Source organism: Sorex fumeus, unplaced genomic scaffold, assembly GCF_029834395.1.
Source record: "Sorex fumeus unplaced genomic scaffold, SorFum_2.1 ptg000013l, whole genome shotgun sequence".
Lineage (NCBI taxonomy): Eukaryota > Metazoa > Chordata > Mammalia > Eulipotyphla > Soricidae > Sorex > Sorex fumeus.
In genome coordinates this window covers 23,165,768-23,188,077 of record NW_026606070.1, presented here as the reverse complement: position 1 = coordinate 23,188,077, position 22,310 = coordinate 23,165,768, and the positions used below count along the sequence as shown (strand labels likewise).

The window sequence follows — 22,310 nt, the reverse complement described above, 5'->3', positions numbered from 1 at the left end:
TAAACTTAGCCATAATGATACATGGGGTATTTCCATTACAAAGTTCCCTTATAGCCCTTCCCAATAAGCTACCATTAAAAATATCATCTGAAATCAAAAATGTACTTTGGAGTGTCTACTGTATTTCATTTAACTATATTTTAATAAATTCTACTTAGGAACCCCTGAAAAAACAGAATGAGAACTTACAGATGGCATTGGAAATTCAAATCATACTATAAAAGTCCATACCTGTTTTACGTTGTTAAACATTCAAAATGCCTAAGAAGCAACATTTTTTACATATTCTATACACTATAATTATAATAGTCAAATACTATACACTATGATAATAATTTTAATAGCCTGTCTATGTACAGCCTTTATATGGCATTACTTATATTAACTAAATAAAATAAAATGGTACTGCATATACTGAAAAATTATATTTTCAGGGAAAATATACTTATGGTATGCATGCTAATAAACACAATGCTACCTTTCTCTTTCATAATTGTAAATGAATGTCCCATAAGTTAGTTAGTAATGAACAGATAAAGTTCATAATACATTTATAATAGAATCTCAAAATATTTGTCCTTCATTTCTAGCATTTCATTATTAAGAAGGAGATCTATATCAATTTACCTTTAATATCAACAAAACATGAATTTGTCAACTTAAATTTTACGCCTGTTGGTTTCTTTATTCTTAGAATGTGTTTAGTTTTTATTTGTATGGCTTCAGTCTTTGATAAATTAACATCCTATTCTTTTTTCTACCAACCCAGATTTTTTTCAGAATTATTGTTTATGTAAGTTGTCAAAAACTTTATTATATGTCTTCATTTTTATGAAAAATGTGCTCCCCCACCATCTTTTGGCATTTAGTAGTTTCAAAGTTTCTTCCTGCCTAATTTTAAATATTGGATGCCTTATCACTTTACATCCTTTTTATTTTAGATGAAACTTTTACGAGTCCTCCAATCTCTTTACATATGAGAAGATACCAATATTCTAGTCTCAAAACTCATAAAAGAGAATTGAACATCTTTCAGTTATGTAATTGAACATCTGTGATAAAGCTTCTGTCAGTTATGTCTCTGCTCCTTATTCATCTATGGTTGTAGGTCTGTGTGTGTACTTATGGATTAGAGTCCACATCTGAAGCTTACTTTCCTGTTACAATGATCCTTCATATTTTAGGAGGGAATTGTGATTCTTGTTCCAAGAGACTTGACAAAGATTTACTGATGTAGCCTTATTTAGATTTCTCTGTGACCTTTTGTAGGATGGGGAGTTGGAATTTTAATGCAGCCAGTTATCTTGGTATCCTTTCTGTCAGTTAGATTATTGCAATAGGTACTATCTGCTCTTACAAACTATCAGGTATATGTAGTAACAACTTAGAGCAGCTAATATGATAAAGAGAAATTTAGGCTTTTAATCTCTGTCATAAGTAATAGGGACTATTTTTCCCACCTTCTTATGTGACTAGGATGGATCATGCAAAATTTCTTCAGTAACATTAGAAAAGAAAGTATTAAATGGGAGTATAAATGGGAAAGTAGTAAATCAAGCATATTAAATGGGAGCATATTATCAAGGCTTTTGATCCGCTTTTGTTTCTAGTCATATTCTTAGCAGTGTGGTCGACCAAGTTTTCTTGGTTGAAGTTTCTTGATTTTCTGTTATTGTAACTAATATTGCAAAATCTTAAGCAGCAGATGTTACTTTAATATTTTACCACATTGATTTAGAGAGTTGTATTTTCTGACCAATTCTTCCTTAACCTATTTTAATATATTCTCTATTTTTCAAATGTTTGATTTGGATAACTTTCATAAAGGTGACTCCAAGTGAGCTTAAAGAGTGATTGGTAGTAATTTGACCTGGAATTGTAAAAACTGTAAAAAACAACTTTCTGACTGCGAGGTTATGATGCCATCATTCACCTTAACCATAGCACATAAAATTAAATTAAAATAAGAAACTGATGAAAGTTAATATAATTGCTATAATTATTTATAAAATGGCAATTAACTAGCAATATCCATGTTTATTTATAAAAGAATGTACAAAGATTTTGACAAGGGATGATACATAATTTTATGAAAGATACAGTTTGCAATTCTTATGGTTGACTGCTTATGAATAACTACAAAGAGTAATAGAAAAATATGACCATAGAGCAGTGAAAAGGCATAGACTTTTAATAATGGAGTTGACTTCTATCATTGTGATACTTGGAGATATGAATTATTTTCTCTCTAATTAGGTCATTTGAAATTGTTTGCAGGGAAGAGTTTGGCTTATGATTACATTTTCCATGTGAGAGTAAGGTTAAAAATCTTTCTAAGTCATTAATGGTCCATTAGAAGGCAGAAATGACTCCTTTTTGAATCGTATTGAAAGGGTAATTGCAATCCCTAAACAATGCAAATGGGATGATAATAACTGATAAATGCTCACAATAAGTATAAATCTTATGCTGTTTTCTAAGTCACTGTAATATCACTAAGTATACTGATTGTTTCTTAAATAAGGAAATACAATCACAGAAATACTAATATTCCTGTGTGATTAATTGCTATATGTGAAAGCGCTTCTTCTCTATTATAGAATTAGCCAACAGCTTCAATTTTAAAAATATATTTCAGGTAGATTCTTTTAAGGTTTGGAATGAAAAATCCTCACAGAAAGACTAGTATTTCTTTGAAGAATACTTAGGATGTAGTTAATGCGATTTTTAATAAAAAATACTTTTATAAGTAATATGATGCTATTTGAACATGTTAAAATATATATTAAACCTGATAATAGGTAATACAATTAAGTATTCATTTTAATCAATCTTCATGACAATTTGCATATGCATAGCAATAGGTATTTCTTCTATACTCTGTAACAGTCTATTTCAAAAACCTTAAAAACATATAAAAGAAAACACAACTAATTCTTCATATTTTGGCAAGTGTCTGGCAAAAGATTGGTCTAGTATTTGGATAGGGTTAACAGAATACTATATAGTATGGACTTTTTTAATGATACCTACATTCTACTGGGATGTTAATATTTATAATTAAAGTAGTTTTTAAATTAAGGATTTTTTAATTTCTAGTTGAATAATTTACCCAATTTGAATGTTATTGTAGAAATTAAACATATGTTTCTTTGCACTTAAACGTTTATGGTCAAATAAATAATGGTATGAGGAATAGAGACCTGTATGGCCACTTAGGGCTATTGAAACGTAGCATAAATAGCTACTTTGATCCTACAATATTTTTTCCTTTAATCAAAGAATTGAGTAGTTATACAGCGTCATCAGTCCAACAGGCAAAAAAAATGGTTACTATCTAACCTATCACGCTGACCTCTGAGAGAGAATTATAGGCATATGTCCCATACACATGTCATCACTAGATAATGTTGAATATTTTAAAAGTAATTTTGCAGAAAAGCTATCAGAGAGACTAAACTCTTCTAACATTAATCATTTGTCTCCTGACCTGCATCATTAATTTTTCAAAATTATAACCTCATTTTTTCTATAACAGTATTTTTTATATAACAGTTATCAGCATTGACAATTACTGCCCTCTATTTGCCCAAAAATCACTTTCTATTTGAAAGATGTACTGATAATAAACGATAAAGATAGGGCCAGAGATAATACAGGAGTTGAGGTGCTTGCTTGACTTATCGGTGACCGACCTCAGTTTGCTCTGTGGCACTGCATGTGCCTCTTCCCCCTCCTGCACCCTCTATAACCATGTGCGCAGAGATAGGAGTAAGCCCTGAGCACTGCTAGATGTGCCCCCACTAAATAAAAGTGATAATCAGAAACAAGTAATAACTGTTATGAATAATGCAATTCAACACAAGCATTGTATGAACAGAAAATACTATAGGACTTGGGAAAAAGTAAATTTTTATAGACTATTAATTAGAAAGAGTTCAAGCCTATTTTAAGATTACTTACACAGCGGTAGGGCATTTGCTTTGCGCGCAGCTAGCCCGGCCGAGACGGATTTGATTCTTCTGCCCCCTCTCGGAGAGACCGGCAAGCTACCGGCAAGAGTATCTCACCCGCACAGCAAAGCCTGGCAATCTACCCGTGATGTATTCGATATGCCAAACACAGTAACAACAAGTCTCAAAATGGAGACCTTACTGAGCCCGCTCGAGCAAATCCATGAACAACGGGAGGACAGTGTTTACATAAAAATTTACTAATTTAAAGTAAAGCCCAGGTTAATTGGCAACTGATAACTGATGTATTTTTTTTTTATCCAGGTGCTTAAGTTACACATTTGAAAATCTTTCTCCACATTTCAAAGCATTTTTCTTTTTATCAAGGCACCATGATTTACAAAGTTATTCATATTAGTAGTTGAGTTTCAGGTATGCTACGTTCCAACATTGTTCCGAGTCTCACGATTTACAGTAACAGTAATGATAGGACTTAATACTTGCAGAGTTCCAACATCACATCCTCCACCAGAATATCTGCTTCCCCCCACTGTTGTCTCTGCTTCCTTTGTACTTTGTGTTGAGTTTCCTTATTAGTTATTAGCGTTTAATTCCCACTAGCAGCACTTTTATGTCAGGAGGAGATTTATGCAACTGAACTTTCAGTTCAGATTCCAGCAATCTTTTCCCAGTGTTCTCTACAAGTATCACAGTTTTGAAAATCATGGAGTTCTCTTGGATTACATGAACTAATCTTTGTGACCAGAGATGGATTAGGAATATGTGATGACATTTGGAAATAGACTGTGAATTTGAGCTAATGGTAGTGCAGTGGGGCAGGGTGTTTGCCTCCATGTGGCCAACCCCAGTTCAACTCCCAGCATCTGATGTGGTCCTTGAGCACTTCCATGAAGTCAGGAAGTGAGCCGTGAGCTCAGAGCCAGGAGTAAAGCACTGAGCATGGACCTGTGTAGCCCCCAAATAACTGAGAACCGAAAACAAACAAACAAAAAAGAATAACGGAAGGAAGAAAGGAAGGAAGGAAGGAAGGAAGGAAGGAAGGAAGGAAGGAAGGAAGGAAGGAAGGAAGGAAGGAAGGAGAAATTTAAGGCATCTAGCAAAGCTACTTGTTTGTTTTATATGCCAAAGAATTTTTTTTTTGTGATGAATGTTACTGTAGTCATTAAAAAAAAACATATACACCGGCTTTAAGTAACAAACAATTCTTCCAAATCACAAAAAATTAGTCTAAATATGACTATCACATAGTTTTTATATTCATTTTCACTTTTTGATCCTTACTGTGTTTGAGGTCAGATTTAAATTTTCCCAGATTAATATATAAATGTGTTAATGCGCTGTTAATATGATGTAGAATAAATACTGACTTTAAAATATTCAGTGGAATTAAACACTTGCACTTCTTAGAATTTGATGCCATTCTATCCTGAATTGAAAATGATTATAAAAATTTCATTAGCCAGTATTGGTTTGACTTTATTTAAAGAAAACATATTTAATCAGTTTATAATGTTAACATATAAAATAAAATGAGATAAAATAGTTTTTAGGATAGAGTTTCTCAAGAATAACAAACTTTTAAAATGAATTTTATTTCATTTTTATTTTTGTAATCTTTCTCATTAGGCACATTAATACCTAGAATAAAGTGTCCTCTTTGTATTGTGCATACTATATTACTCATCTCTCTTAATTCATAAAGTAACCCTATGAGGTGATGGCACGGTTATCATTTTTGTCAGATAGATGTGTGAAACTTAACCATTACAGTAATTAGGATAAGCATGAATACTTAATAATTGAATTACCTAGGTATTATTCTGAAACAGCTGCTTGTTTTTAAGCAAATATGCTTAACGTATGCAAGGCTGTCTCCTTATTTCTGACGTGTGATTTAAAAATCATAATGTTGGAGCCGGAACGATAGTACAGCGGTAAGGGCGTTTGCCTTCCACGTGGATGACCCGGGTTCAATCCTCAGCATCCCACATGGTCCCCTAAGCACCACCAGGAGTAATTCCTGACTTCAGAGCCAGGGGTAACCCCTGAGCATCCGAGGGTATGACCCTCTAAAAAAAACAAATAAATAAATATCAGAATGTTGTAATACTGTGTGCTAAAATACCCACTACTACATATATGATTGCCTTAATAGTAATAAGATTTTACATTTACCATTATGTCAATGCATTGTGACTAAGACACATAAGTAAATAAAACCTAAAACAATATACATTAAAGCCTTTACAATAGGAAGTTTCATATAATGTGTGAGTTGCTTTCATGCAAATGTCTTTTTTGTTTAACATTTGTCTCAAGGTTAAATTTTGTTGTAGAAACAAAGTACTTTCTTGCAATGATAGAGTCATTCAAAACATGCATTATATAGTGAGGTTTATTTGGTGGATGCTATAATAAGCTTTGGTAGAAAATACAATAAAACCTATGCATGAAACACATTCATGAAATCTACAAATTAAACTAATATTTAATTCACTTCATTATTGAATTTTAAGTAAGTATCTAATTTAAATCAATAAAGTAAAAACAAGTATAATGGCTTTAGAGATCGTTTTTTAGGAATTAAGAGGGATAGATAGATATTTTATTTTTAGTGACTTCATAATATTATACAATAGTACTGGATTTGTTATTTTATAGTTGAAGACTTTGAGTAAAGTATACATTCCTTTGGATTGCTGAATCTAGATACTTTGAATATATTATTGTGATATAAATGAAAAGACCTATTACCTTGTCAGAGTTGAAAATTATAATTGGTGTTGGCTGACCTAGCCCCACCTTTGTGGTTTTCTCCAGTGACTTGTATATTTTTAAAATTCATTTTAGTTTTGTAATTTGATAATAAATAAGCATGTCTCCCTATTTCTAAACATTCCTTTTTTAGTAAAATTACATGATTAAAGCCTTACCTTAATTCATTTTATCCTCAGCCTAATTACACTTGTAACATTGTTGATTCCAAATGAGGTAATATGGATAATGTGGGGTAGTCTTAAAACATCTTTATGTGGGGAATTGTTCAACCCATAACATGGCCCTACTTCGTCTTTTAGTGCTATCTACATGTTTGTATGTATGAATACATCCATTGGCTCATTAATTCATCATATGTGAATAACTTATTTTTGTCCTTATTTCTTCATTCCAAGTGTCTTCAAACTCATTAGTACATGTGCTATGTCTAATCTGTTTTTATCTTCTTAGCACCTTACAATAGGTCAGCATTTAGCACATGCCAATGAAGTGAACAAATCATTGTTCACTATTATAAAAAAGCCTTTTGATCCAAAAGATTACAAGGATTGATATTGTTACAATAATACCTCATAATGTGCTGCTTATTTTCCCATTACTACAAAGAAAGAATTGAAAAAAAAAAAACCTTCAATCGGCAAAAGAACATTTAGTTCCTTTCCCAGGGTACTCATTGTTCCTGCTGCCTTAGGGAATTTAATTTCTTCATGCTTATATATGAAATATAAATGAAATAAATTATAGCTCACAGAATCACTTTCAGATACTTTTACTTTATACTTCCCATTATAGAACATCAGAGAATTGATTTAATCAGAAAGTGGAAGCTACTTATACCGAGTCTGTTCTGACATATCTAGTTTATACCTGTCATTTTTGGATATGGAGGGTCATGAGAATCAAGTGAGGATTATGAGAAAGGCTGAACTAATGAAGCTAGCCTGGAAAGGATAACAGAGATAAGGGGAGCACACACAGGATATGAAATTAATTGGATGTCTGAAGGGAAGAAGGATAAAGAGATTCAGGTTGCATTGTTGAAAGAATTCATGAACACCTGATAAAATGTCAAATCGGATGCAATAGATGCTGGAATATAAAATCTCACAAATATATTTTGGGGGATAAATGTAAGCTTCCTGTGTCTTTGTCTATGTATGTGTGCTTCCATGAGATCTCTTGTTGTTTTTGTGTCGTGTAATTATAAAATATTTACATTCTCCTCATTGTGTCTCATGCAGTGTTATCTTTGATGTAGGAAAGTGAGGCCTACTTGCAGATGCTGTCCTCATTGATAGACTCAAACTCAGGAGGATAAAGTGGTTTGCTTGCACATTGTACACTGAATAGTCTTTTGATTCAGATCTATTTTTCTGAAAGTGAAGTACCTATGCAACTTAAATTCTACCTTCTCTTACTAAACCTGCATATATCCCATTCCTTTAATTACTAAGAATCAACATATGTTTTAGCACCTGTTATAATACTGTTAATGATAAAATGTCATGCATACAGAGTTCCACTAACACAGCTTCCACCAGAACTCCATGCTCCCTTCCCCCCATCATTGCCTCAGTGTCCCCTGCTTTGCTAGGCTTAGTTCATAGGTCAATTTTCAGGTTATGTGCACATTTGCTGTTCCCTTTGGTCCCTAGGCAGAGATAGGCTTGGTTCAATGACCAAGAAATAAGTAACACTGTCCTCCCATTGTTCATCGATTTGCTGGAGTGGGCCCAGTAATGTCTCCATTGTGAGAATTGTTGTTAATATGTTTGGCATATCCAATACGTCACAGGGAGCTTTCCAGGCTTTGCTGTGTGGGCGCGATATTCTTGGTAGCTTGCCAGGCTCTCCAAGAGGGCCAGAGGAATTGAAGCTGGGTCAACCAGGTGGCCTGCATGCAAGGCAAATGCCCTGCCCGCTGTACTATTGCTCCAGACCCCCAAAAATAAGTAGACTAAAAAAAAAGAAAAAGAAAGAAAAAGTATTGAGTACTAAATAAATATAATGACCTTCAGTTGAGTGATCATCGGCTTTGCCATTTTCTGCATGTGTAGATCTACACTCATTTTCAGACTATCCAATATGCCATAATAAAGATATATTTTAGTGTATGTATCCTGCTCATACATTAAACTGTTTACACCATATCATTTGAAGAAAAGTATTGTTTTTTTTTTTGTTTGGTCGGTCGATTTGATTTTGGTTTGGGGGCCAAATTTGGTATTCCTCACGGCTTTTTCCTGTACTCAGGTATCACTGGCAGGCTTGGGGGAACATGTGGGGTGTTAGGTATTGAATCTGGGTCAGCTGCCTGCAAGGCAAGCACCCTCCCTGCTGTCCTATTACCCCCTACCCCATTGCTTTCTTTTTTTAACTTTGGAGAGGAGACAAATTGTACAGCTGAATTCTTTGGTAAGTGCCACAAACATAAAGAGAACATGAAAAATCTGAATAGTAGAGGCTGTTAGGGGACTGTAGTTCCATCATCTAAGTCCTTAATGCATTAATACTATAATACCCTCTTCTACAACGATGAGTCCTTCAGCTGAGAATGAGCCACTCTCTCCCCAGGAAATGTTGAACTTGCATGACCAATGTGTGAGTGTCACTTTCCTTGAGTGATCCTTTTAGGCACAGACGTGGGGGAAAGCAGGTAGCTTGGCTCACGCTGATCTCTCTCTCTCTCTCTCTCTCTCTCTCTCTCTCTCTCTTTTTAAGGGGCAGCTTGTTGAGTGAATTGATTATGTATAGAGTTTTGAAAATGAGAGAAAATTCATTTGAATTCCTCAAATGAAAGGAATACATTCTTCCTGAATTTTATCACCTCTTTGTAACACCTTCAGATGTTGCAATGGCCATCTCAGGACTTTATGAGAAAATTCAAGATGATTTCTGACTCTATACTACAGCATGATTTTATCTAATTCCTGAATCGTGATATTCATCTTTAGGGGTTTTCATATATATATATATATATATGTGTGTGTGTGTGTGTGTGTGTGTGTGTGTGTACATATATATATATATATATATATATAGGTTTATAGTTTACACTCTGTGACAGTTGGTGACATCTTTCAACTAGATACTCAGGGCTTGCTCCCACGGCACTGCTCAGGGGATCATGCTCTGTTTGGGATCAAATCTGGGCCCCCACCTAGAGTACATGCATCCCAGTCCTTTGAGATAACTCCCCATTTAACAGTTTTTAACTTGTGTTCCTCTTCTTTTGAAATGTAAATAATTCTGATACTAATAGAAACATCATCATGGCTCTCTTAAATTCATTGCTGCCTGATGACACCTTAAGTCAATGGTGATGGAATCCATGTCTGAAGTGTATCTCTGTCTGAGGTAATAACTGGAATCAATCCAGTTAAGACTTAGTGTAACAAACTCTGATAATACAGAGTGAGAGATGAATTGTCAGAGAAGAGCCCATCCAAAATACTGGTATTCATTCATTGATAGCATAGGCCTTCTTTTCATAGTTTATCATGATATACCATGTTCATTGCATTATATTTTCAAAAAGTGAAGGCACCTATAATTTTTATGTATATAAAAACTTTGATTTTACTTTCCAAAATATCTGTCAAGAGTCTGGAAGTGGTTCAGTTACATAAGTGAAACTTGTGTTTTGATTACCAGCACAGCTAAACGGATATAAAAATACATGTCTCTCTGCTGTTAATTTCCTGCCTTGGAAATTGAAAATATGCTTGGAAATATGCTTTTATATATTAAATGCATACACATATGTGTATATATGTATATGTGGTACATGTGCGCACATAGAAAATACATATAATTGTCACAATGTGTGTATAGTCACAAGCATCTTTTTATGTACACACACATATAAATTACCATGTGCATATAATTAGATACACATCTACATATACGCACATGGTAATTTGTCTTTAGCTCTTTATTAAAAGTAACAGTATCAAAAACCAATGGCATTTGTTACAAACTCATTTATGTTTTTTTTAATATACTTTCATATTCATCAAATTCACTTTCCACTGTGAGTAGTGTTCCTTTGCCTTCCACTTCTTTTTCAATGCTCAATTTTAGTTATTTTTATTTTATCATATGCATATATTCTTTTGATTGGGAAATACCACATATTGAAAAGAAAATAACATAACCCAAAGGAGTCAATAGTACATTCCTTGACTTAGTTCAGTCATACTGATTGGGAATTTTTGTAGCAGAGATGGAATAGGGTTGTCTTTTGGAACTCTCAGATAGTATGATTAATTAAGTATGTCTCTGACTTTAAAAAAAGAAGTAGCACCAACACAATCTAAGAATTGGTGGACTGGTATACAGAACATAACTTACCATGCTAGAAAGACACTGTGGAGGGTGATGAGGTTTGGTGTGTTAGAAGGAGGCATTCTGGGACAGTGGGGATGGCAAATGTTCACTGGTACAGAGTGTGGTATTAGAATGTTGTATGCATGAAACCAAATCAGTGACTCTATTGTAAAATAAAGCACAGTGATAAATATAGCTTAAAAAAATAAGTAGAATAACATAAGGAGTCCTGAAAATTAGATAAATATATTATCACAGTGACATGGGAAGTTTCTCACTAAAGAAAAATATATGCAGATAAAATATTGCTCCTTTTCATTTAGTGAAAACAATAATACTGAGCTGTACTTTCTCAAGATGAATGCAGCATACTTTTTGATTTGTTTGGTTAACCATACATACAAATAAAGGATGTTAGCTCTGAAATGCTGCCAAAAGTATATGGTAATAAGCTAATGCATCTGCAACTCAAAGTTATTTTGAAATGAAAAAAATCATGGTTTTATATTGCTATTGCTGTAGTATTCAACTACAACAAGGATGAATTTTAGAAATCATTAAGAAAGCAGTGTATTGAAATGCTTTTCCAAGCTAGTTTTTATAATTCACTTCATTTTGATGTTTTCATAAATTGCAGTTGCATATCTGACATAGATAATAATTTTATTTTTTCAGGTTCAAAACTGCAACTTTCATGGTAACTAATGATTTGTAATTTGTTCTATCGAATGTTACCCAGAGACATATGGTGTATTCAAAGGTTAGACATTTCTATATGATCACCATATTCTTAACATATTTCTATGTTTTCAGAATGGTATTTGTTCAGCTGAAAAATCATGAAAATAATGTCTTAAGGTTCAGAAATTGCTAAATTTATCTAATAATGTTTGAATCAGAAAGGAGTACTCTTTAAAATTGAAATTCAAAAGTTTTATAAGATAGACTAATATTGTCTATTAGTTCACTGCAAAATTTCTTTAATAGCATTTTGTCAAAATAGTCATTTTGGTCTGTAAAAATGAAATCTTTATAATTTTATCCTACTGATTTTTGTATGACTTCTTTAAATCATCTTAATATTTGATATTTGGTATCCTCTAAGCTTTATGGAAGTCAAACTGAAATAATGCATTTCTGGAAAGGATTTTTAGAGTTACCTTTCTCGGTCACCTAAGCATAGATTACATACCACAACTATAGCAGTAAGTTTTGCTAACATAAGAATTCCATTTTGATTAGAATATACCAGCGTGTAAAAAAGTTCCCTTTAGTTATAGCACAGTGGGTAGGGTGTTTGCCTTACACATAGTCAACCCGGGTTCAATTCTTCTGTCCCTCTCGGAGAGCCCGGCAAGCTACCGAGAGTATCCCACCCACACAGAAGAACCTGGCAAGCCACCTGTGACACATTCCATATGCCAAAAACAGTAACAACAAATCTCGCAATGGGGACGTTACTGGTGCCCGTTCTGGCAAATCAATGAACAACAGGAGGACAGTGCTACAGTGCTACTACTATAAACAGAGGTCTATGAATCCTTGGTGTAAAATTGTATAGAGAAGGGATCACTGTGACAATGATAGATGGAAAGGACCATCCTGTATAAGAATTGAGTGTGGAAAGGAGGTAAAGTGAGATACATGATAACCTTTCTTTTTATATTATACATGTGTATATATATGTATTTATGTATATATATATAAAGTATTGCAAACTATAATATATACTAAGAAAGAGAGAGAGCGTGTGTAAGAGAGAGAGAGACAGAGAGAGAGAGAAGAAAAGTATTTGCCATAGAGGCAGGCTAGTGGCAAGGATGAGGGGTGAGGGGGAGAGAAACTGGAGATATTAGAGAGAGAGAGTCAGAGACAGAGAATGTTTGCCTAAGAGGCAGGCTGGTGGCACAGAGGGTGGTGAGAGGGAAACTGGGGGCGTTGTTGGTGGAAAACTGCACCGGTGGAGGGATGGGTGTTGGAACATTGCATGACTGAAACCCTATCATGAACAACTTTGTAACTGTGTATCTCATGGCAATTCACTATAGATAATATATCTAATAAACTTATATAATGTGGAGATGGTACTGTGCTAATTAGCCAGGCTTCACTGCAGTGGTGAACATATTACTCTATGGAGGAACTTGATAAGGTGACCACCAAAGGAGACAGTTTTTAACTGCCTTTTTTGCTTAATATGGGATGTACTTTTCTTTTTGCTCTCTCTCTCCTTTTCCTTTTGTGCAATGTTTGCGATGGAGGTTCTAAGAGGTCATGGTGCTTGATCAGGGCATTCTGTATTTTTATCAGGATGTAAGACTGGAGTAGTTTTTCAATTCAGTGGCCCCTTTGGGGACTGGATGTGACTTCCGGAAGTACAGGGAGTAGCCCATTCCGGCCCCGAGAAAGCTTGGAGATTTCAGTTACTGTGGCAAGTCAAATAATTACCTCTCAAAGATATTGACCTCTTTAAATACTAGTTTATTTGATCATATAATTTTGTATATTTGATAAAGTGAAGAAATTATTATTATTATGAAGTAGGGACTTGAGCTACACCCAGCAATGCACATGTTATGTTCCTGGTTTGATGCTCAGGAGTGACCCCAGACATTGCACAGGGAACCCATATATAGTGGCAGGAATCTGAAGGATCTAAAGGCAGTGGCAAATTTGATAGGATTAAGCATGTGCAATGCAATAGTCTTACCTCCTGTATGCTTTACCTCTTGTATGATTTCTCCGACCCAAAGGGAATTAAGATGAAAAGATTATCTTTGATTTTATAGGTTTTTGTTAAGCACATTCACAAGTGTCCTTTTAATAAAAAAAATAAGAGCACCAAAGATATAAACTGGTGATATCAACTAGGAAATGGGATGATAGGGGACTCTATCAAGGGCTTGAAGCCAATAAGGGAGCCAAAGAAAACATTTTCTTCAGCCTTGAATATAGAGGCAATGCTGCCAGCCCTTAAATTTTAGCCATAAGCGGCTCATTTGGGACTTCAGACCTCCAGACATCTCAGAGAGTAGATATGGATTATTTCATTGTTTCATTTGGATATTCTGTGATTCTTTATGGTTACCTATTTAAAGAAGAAAACCCCACAAGAAAACCAAGAAAACCGTACTCTTATTAATACACTACCTGTTAATCATTGATTGCTTTTAATTCTTTTATCTTATTAATTTTTTCTGATGTTCGGGTATCTTTATGAAATTACATATAAAAGAAAGGACAATCAAAGTTTTGAGGCAAGAGCATCACATAATTTGATTTTATTGCATTGTCACACTGTACTTTGTTTTTTTTTTGTTTTTAGATTTTTATTAGTGAAACACCATGAGGTACAGTTATAGATTTACAGATTTATGTGCTTGGATTTCACTTATACAATTATAGAATACCCATCCCTCCACCAGTGCCCATTCTCCACCACCACTGATCAGACTGTACTTTGGGTGATTCTCTCAGATGGGTTTTAGAAGCAATTATCTGAAAAAAAGATTCGACAATTTAGGAGTCATATCACTTTTATTTTTATTCATCACCTAAAATTGTAAGCAGCATTGGCAAACTTGTTTGTGACTTCTGGGTGTATCATTGCAATAGAAGAATAGAAGGGTTTAAAAGAAAAAACCCATTGATTGATTTTTCTGTGACTACTGACTACCTAGTTCTCTTAGCATTTGAAATGTAGATGATTTCTTTTTGACATATGTAATGACATTTTATGTTGAGATATAGTTGTCTTATCTTTCTCAGTCTTCTGTATCTAAAATGAATGCTCTGTCAGCAGATATCTGTGGCAGGAAATGGAAAATATGGCAAGTACTCTTTTAAGAGGAAAGGAGAACTGTTCTATTGATTTGCATTTAGCAAAATACTATTGATACTTGTACATAGATTTGAGTTTATTCTGATTTTTAAAGACTCATTATACTGACTCATTATACTGGAAACCAAATTTATTTTTGATATTGAGCATTCACATGTTGTGAGAGTGGTGCTCTGGGGGCCATTAAAATCTTTAAAAGATTTTCTTCTTGTAGAATAAAACATTATTTTATATGATTAAGTATATGTTTGATACTGTGAACTACTTAGGTACGAGAAGAGTCCATGCATTTATTCATCACATCCTTTGGTACAGATGCATTTGAGATATGCTAATATAAACTCATCTGACGAATTTTGCTAATGGAAAAAACAAAACAGCTATTTTAATTTTTGCACTCGTTTCCTATATTTTAATATTTTTAGTGAATTTACATATTGACAGAGCTGAAGCGTCATTTGGGAAGATTATTAAGAGAATAACAAGTCTAGAAATAACTTGTTTGCACAAATTCATTTTAAATGTAGTAGCTTATGGGGGTATGGTGCCACCAGCAGGTCAATCTGTGTCTGCGAGTCGAGTGCATCAGCAACCCAATGGCACCTTCAGACTTCCAGATACCCCAAAACTGCCTTTGGCCAGCCTCCAAAGACTTGGGACAAAGTTTACCAAGAAAGTAAACGGCCAAAAGTTAGGTATGTGGGAGACACAGTCACAAACCACTTCCAGCTCAGCTATATAATTGGAGGCAAGGCCTCTCTGGTTCCTGATCGAAATGCTTAATGGCCATGATCCCGGAGACTCAGAGGCAAATCTCGGAACCCAGCGGCTTTTGGCAGAGATGCGTCTGGTCCCTGCAATGGGCTACTGGCACCGGACCACCCCCAGGGGGAAAGAGTGTTGTCCCTCCACCTGCTCTCCCTTGGCGGCTTGGTGACCGCCATCATCCACAGGCCATCGATCAGTCAGGTTTAGGCCCACAGTGACAAGGCACGCAGGGCCTCACGGGATAGGGGTGGACCTGGCCCTTTCTTCCCCATCCCAATGAGACTTCGAGTCGCCTCTCAGCTCCTGGTCAAGCTGCTTAACAGCCGTGATCCCAGAGACTCAGAAATAAACATTGGAACCCAATGGCTTTTGGCAAAAATGTGTCTGGTCCCCACAGTAGGTTACCGGTGTTGGGCCACCTCAGGTGGGAATAGGTTTGAGCCTTGGTCTGTTCCCCCCGGTGGCCCGGTAGCCACCATCCTTCAGAGACCATTGGACGGTCAAGTTTGGGCCGGCAGTGACGAGACGTGGGATCTCACTGGATGCGGGTAGAGCCGGACCTTTCCTCCCCACCCCAACAAGACCCCGAGTTACTGCCAACAAACAACCTCACTGACTCCTGATCAAGCTGCTTAACGGCCATGATCTCAGAGACTCAGGAACAAATCTCGTAACCCAGCGGGTATTGGCAGAAATCCCTCCAGATTTAATTGTTAACATTTCGGAATTCCAAAACCATATTTTTTTATGGCCAGCAACAGGAAACAGATTGTCTCCTGTTGCCTTTTTGGCATATCTTAATGTTGGGGTATAATCTCAAATAATAATAGTGGGTCTAGTGTTGAAATATTGAATGCAATCAAAGTAGAGAGAGAGTAATATGGAAATCATTCCCACAGGTAGGAGGAGGATGTGGAATGGAGGGTATGCTAGGGTTTTGGGTGGTGGAAAATGGGCACTGGTGAAAGGACGGGTATTTCATTGTATGGCCAAGACTTAAATCTGAAAGCTTTGCAACTATTCTCACCGTGATTTAATAAATAAAATTATAAAAAATGAAAAAAAAGTAAGGTGGAGTTCATGCCCATTTCAATCAGCCTGATCAATGGCTGAATAAACAGCAATACTCCTACCCAATAGGAGAGAGAGAACAAAAGGGAATGCCCTGCCACAGAGGCAGGATGGGATGTGGGGGGGTGGGATACTGGGACCCGTGGTGGTGGAAAATGGGCACTGGTGAAGGGTTGGGTGTTTGATCATTGTACAATTGAAATCCAAGCACAAAAATTTGTAAGTCTACAACTGTACCTCATGGTATTTCACTAATAAAATTTTTTTTAAAAAATGTAGTAGCTTACTCCCAGTTCAATCCCCAGCACTTTCCCACTTGCGGAGCACTATTGCAGTGGCACTGCCATTTGGGATTCTGATGTCACACTGTGTCATCTCTGAAGCACTGCAGCCAGTGTGCAAACTCAACAGCTGAAAGTGTGTGAACCCCACTCAAAGCAACAGCAGTAGCAGAACAGAGGTGGGAGTATTTGACAGAAGATTTATTCATGAAGACACCCTAGCTTGTTCTGCAAGTCAATGGACTCCTTGAATGTGAATCTCCTTTGCTTGTCTCTCTGCATCTCTGCTTATGTATTTCCTCTCTGGATAAGCCTGTGCTTTCTCTTAACCACATACTTCTCTCTTTCTCTCCCTCACATCTTTCTAAATCCAAATTTCAATAAAAGCTATTTTGCCCCCCCACAAAAGGAAATTCTGAGGATTGCATCCTCAACACATGAATATAGGTTTATAGGTAAAGGTAAAGGTAAAGGCCCTCCCGTTGATCGTCGATTTGCTCGAGCGGGCCCAGTAACGTCTCCATTGGAGACTTTGTTGTTACTGTGTCTGGCATATCGAATACTCTCGGTAGCTTGCCGGGCTCTCCGAGAGGGGCGGAGGAATCGAACTCGGGTCGGCCATGTTGGCCGCTTGTAAGGCGAACGCCCTACCCGCTGTGCTATCGCTTTTATTATATATGAACAGCTTATATAATACAAACAATTCAAAAATTTGCATTCTATTTTTTAATGTACCACCATTTTTATTTTGATTTATTTTGGTTTGGGTCTACATCAGAGTTTCTCAGTTTTTCATCCTGGCTCTGTTCTCAGGAGACACTACTGACAGACTAAGGGAATCAGAGGGGATCTAACTTTGGTTTGGCTTAAGCAAGGTGAGCACCCTACCCACTGTATTGATTCAGCTTCTGTACCACCATTATAGCACTGTAGCATTATCCTCCCATTGTTCATCAATTTGCTCGAATGGAACCAGTAGCATCTCCACTGTGAGACTTGTTACTGTTTTTGGCATATTCAGTATGCCACGGGGAGCTTGCCAGACTTTGCCTTGTGGGCGGGATACTCTCGTTAGCTTGCCAGGCTCTCCGACAGGGAAAAAGGAATTAAAACCGCTTGGCTGTGTGCAAGGCAAACACCCTACCTGCTGTACTATCACTCCAGCCCAACACATGAGTAGACAGCATGTTATTTAAATTACCATAAATGCACCTTATTACATTTCTGGAGCTATGGAACCAACTAGTAACATCATTTTATGTCTATTCCATAAGCATCTTAAAATTATATTTATTTTTATTTGTCATATGCTTCATCTACAAATGGGATATAAGTAAACATCTATAAACAGGTTGTAAGCAAAGATATCATATATATTTTACTTAAGTTTCTGTGAACACAGTAAAAACAAAGGTAATGGATTGAGCAGAGAAATTATGGGCTGGTAATTTTATATAAAATAAAAACTAGATAAATGTGAATATATGCACAAATGCCATTCTTTTAGTATATGCTGCACTCTGTTGTGGAAAATAGGGGAACTGTTTTGATCTGAGATGACTTTCATTACCATACTTACATAGTTTTGTCATTGCACTTCAGTGAGCTGTATTGGGATTGAATAAGTTAGCAGTGATTGATTCTATATCATATTGCTAATATTATAATTATGTGAAACTTCCTTGTCAGTCTTCTGAAGACATATTTATAAATCAAATAGCGTCACTTTAATTTGTGTGCTAATTACCAATAGTTTTTGTAAAAAAAATAACATATTAGATAGCATCTGTTACTTAGACTTGATTGATAATGGCAACATATCTTCCATTGTAAGATTATATATAGACTGAATGGAATGTCATGCATTTAGATTTTTTTAAAAAATATGGATATGAATAGGGCTGGAGCGATAGCACAGCGGTAGGGCGTTTGCCTTACAAGCAGCCAACATGGCCGACCCGAGTTCGATTCCTCCGCCCCTCTCGGAGAGCCCGGCAAGCTACCGAGAGTATTCGATATGCCAAACACAGTAACAACAAAGTCTCCAATGGAGACGTTACTGGGCCCGCTCGAGCAAATCGACGATCAACGGGAGGGCCTTTACCTTTACCTTTATGGATATGAATAGATAACTTTATGCTATTATTTCTTTACTTATATTTAGGAATTGATCATTCCTATTTTGTCCCAAAGAGAAGTGAAAAATATAGTAATATTTTTAAAAGAAACATGCTTCCTATGCTTCTATTTGCTATTGTAGTAAAAGAAATGCAAGCCTAGACATGTGGGTTGGTGCTAGAACACATTCCTCACAAGTAAGATGCATTCTCTAGGATCAAGTCCTGGTACTAAAAAGTATATAAGGGGTAAGGTAAAGGCCCCCCCATTGATCGTCGATTTGCTCGAGCGGGCCCAGTAACGTCTCCTTTGGAGACTTTGTTGTTACTGTGTCTGGCATATCGAATACTCTCGGTAGCTTGCCGGGCTCTCCAAGAGGGGCGGAGGAATCGAACTCGGGTAGGCCATGTTGGCTGCGTGCAAGGCAGACGCCCTACCCGCTGTGCTAATGAAATATATTATTCAAATATGATAGACTAACTTTAGTATCTGATAATGAATTAGTCTTTGACAGTTTTTCTCTAACTCTAAAATTTTCTAGCAACTCTTGTAATATTAGAAAGTAATAGTTGCTTTTGTAGGTAATTCAGTAGTTTTTAATCAAATAGTAAGCTTCATTTTACTTCCCCAGGTAACAACTCATAAAAAATTATGAAAGAAGGTCTAAATTTCTGCTTCCAAAGTGTAGTCATCCTTTAGGTAATCATTATTTTGATATATCTATCTAAAACTTTATTCCAGAAATTTGTCCTACATTTCTCCTGTAGATTGACTCATTTTGGTATGAACTCATCAATTAGAGGAATTCTTGATTCATCCTTAGTTAACATTAAGTATGGTATTCGGGACTTACAGAATCACTAACATTCACAATATTTAAGAACAATTTCAATTTTCTTTTGTGTGAATTGATAATTGTTAGACTATTTGTTAGATAGAAGCATGCATTTTGGTAGGTGTTGAATTATTGGATGGTGAATTGATCGTAGCTGACTTTATTTGTATGAATATAATAATGCTGAAAAATTCATAAAATTTATAAAATTCATGATACGTTAAACTCACTCAGCATCTTATGACTTGCTTTTAATTGTGTAGTTTAAGTTTAAATTAGTTTATTACCTGAAAACATTTTAAAAAGCACTTTCAAGGATTTTAAGAATACAGTGTTTCCTCCCGTATAGCCAGGCAAGCTACAGGGAGTATCCTGCCCACACAGTAGAGGCTGGCAAGTTACCCATGGCATATTTGAAATGCCAAAAACAGTAACAGTAATGGGCCTCATTCCCCTGACCCTGAAAGAGCCTCCACTATGGCAGTGCTCGGAAGGATGAGTAAGGAGAGGCTGCTAAAATCTCAGGACTGGGACGAAGAGAGACATTACCGATGCCCGCTCAAGCAAATCAATGAACATCGGGATGATAGTGATACAGTGAATAATGATGGGATTATAGCTGGAGCGATAGCACAGCGGGTAGGGCGTTCGCCTTACAAGCGGCCAACATGGCCGACCCGAGTTCGATTCCTCCGCCCCTCTCGGAGAGCCCGGCAAGCTACCGAGAGTATTCGATATGCCAGACACAGTAACAACAAAGTCTCCAATGGAGACGTTACTGGGCCCGCTCGAGCAAATCGACGATCAACGGGAGGGCCTTTACCTTTACCTTACCTTATATTTAATTTACATAATCTAGCATGATCACTTCAAATCCTTGATCCATGACCACTTTATGAGCATTGGATTTCATTCTCAAGGCATTATTAGAGAACTGCATAGTAATATTGATGTAAATAGTGACATCTTCACAGGCATAATATACAGTCATTTGTCATTTTAGTTTGTTCAACCTTTTTAGATGATCAGTATTTTATTTTTGGAGGAGGAACAGTGCTCGGTAGATCACACTCGGCAGTGCTCAGAGTCTATTCCTGACTCTGTTCTTAGGACTTAACTCTGACCTGGGGATTGAACTAGAGTTGGCCTCGAACAGCTAGTTGAAAGACATGTGCCTTTCCTCTTGTACTGTTGCTTCAGCTCCAGTAGTACTTTCACTTTGCGAAGAAACCTCATTTGAATAAGCTGCCTCGAGTGAAAAAAGACATGGGTTTTTGTACTTACCCTCACGCAGTTTTCACCACACACTTTGAAGAAATAAACATATAAATCAGAATAGAATTTTATATAAACAAAAGCAGTGTAAACTCAGTTATTGCTGTGATTTTTATAGAAAAAATAGCTATTATCAGGTGTATACTTAAATGATAAAGTAAAGAGGAAAATATATGGAATAAAATAAAATTGGGTAACAGGTAAATATCTTATCATTATGTCTTGATAATTTGGTCTCATGGAACATGAAAATAAATTTATAAAAATGGTGTTACTTTGGTTTTAGTAAAATCACTTATAATTCTTTAGAATAAATATAAAGTTTAAGATTTAAATATGCTGCTTCTGATTTTTATTTTCATATTTGTGTGAAGCCTCTAACACCCTGTTTTCAATGCCTATAAAGTGAATATCATGATAATCAGTGAATTTATTTAACAGCTGTTTAATAGAATACTGTAGTTATATTTGCTTCATTTATTTGTGTCATGGTAGAGATGATTTTACCAAGTAACAATCTTTCTTGTCTTCATATTAATAATGTTCCATGTATCAGTTTGTGTTGCTTAAGCAGTGCCTGGTAAGCCACCCGTGATGTATTCAATATGCCAAACACAGTAACAACAAAATCTCCAATGGAGACGTTACTGGGCCCGCTCGAGCAAATCGACGAACAACGGGAGGGCCTTTACTTTACTTTACTTTACTTTACTTTACTTTACTTTACTTTACTAAGCAGTGTTTGAATTTTAACTCAAAACCACACTGTGTAGAGAGACTGTATAGAGAAAGAGTATGGGGGAAATTGTCTGCTGTTGAGGAAGGGGGAGGGGTGAGATAGGGAGGGGAAATACTGGGGACATTGGCAGTGGAAAATGTGCACTGGTGGAGTGATGGGTGGCCGATCATTTATATGACTGAAACTCAAACTTAAAAGCTTCGCAACTGTATCTCACGGTGATTCAATTAAAAAAAAAAAACTGTGGATAAATTAATTAAATAATTATGATAATTTGAATTGTTGATACTGAAATATACTT

The 22,310-nt window shown here is 35.9% G+C and overlaps 1 protein-coding gene across 23 annotated transcripts in view; it reads left to right on the top strand.

The window, feature by feature from the left end:
- ADGRL3 (adhesion G protein-coupled receptor L3) overlaps window positions 1–22,310 on the top strand; it is an 882,914-nt gene that overhangs the window by 458,146 nt on the left and 402,458 nt on the right. The gene's annotated exons all lie outside the window — the stretch shown is intronic.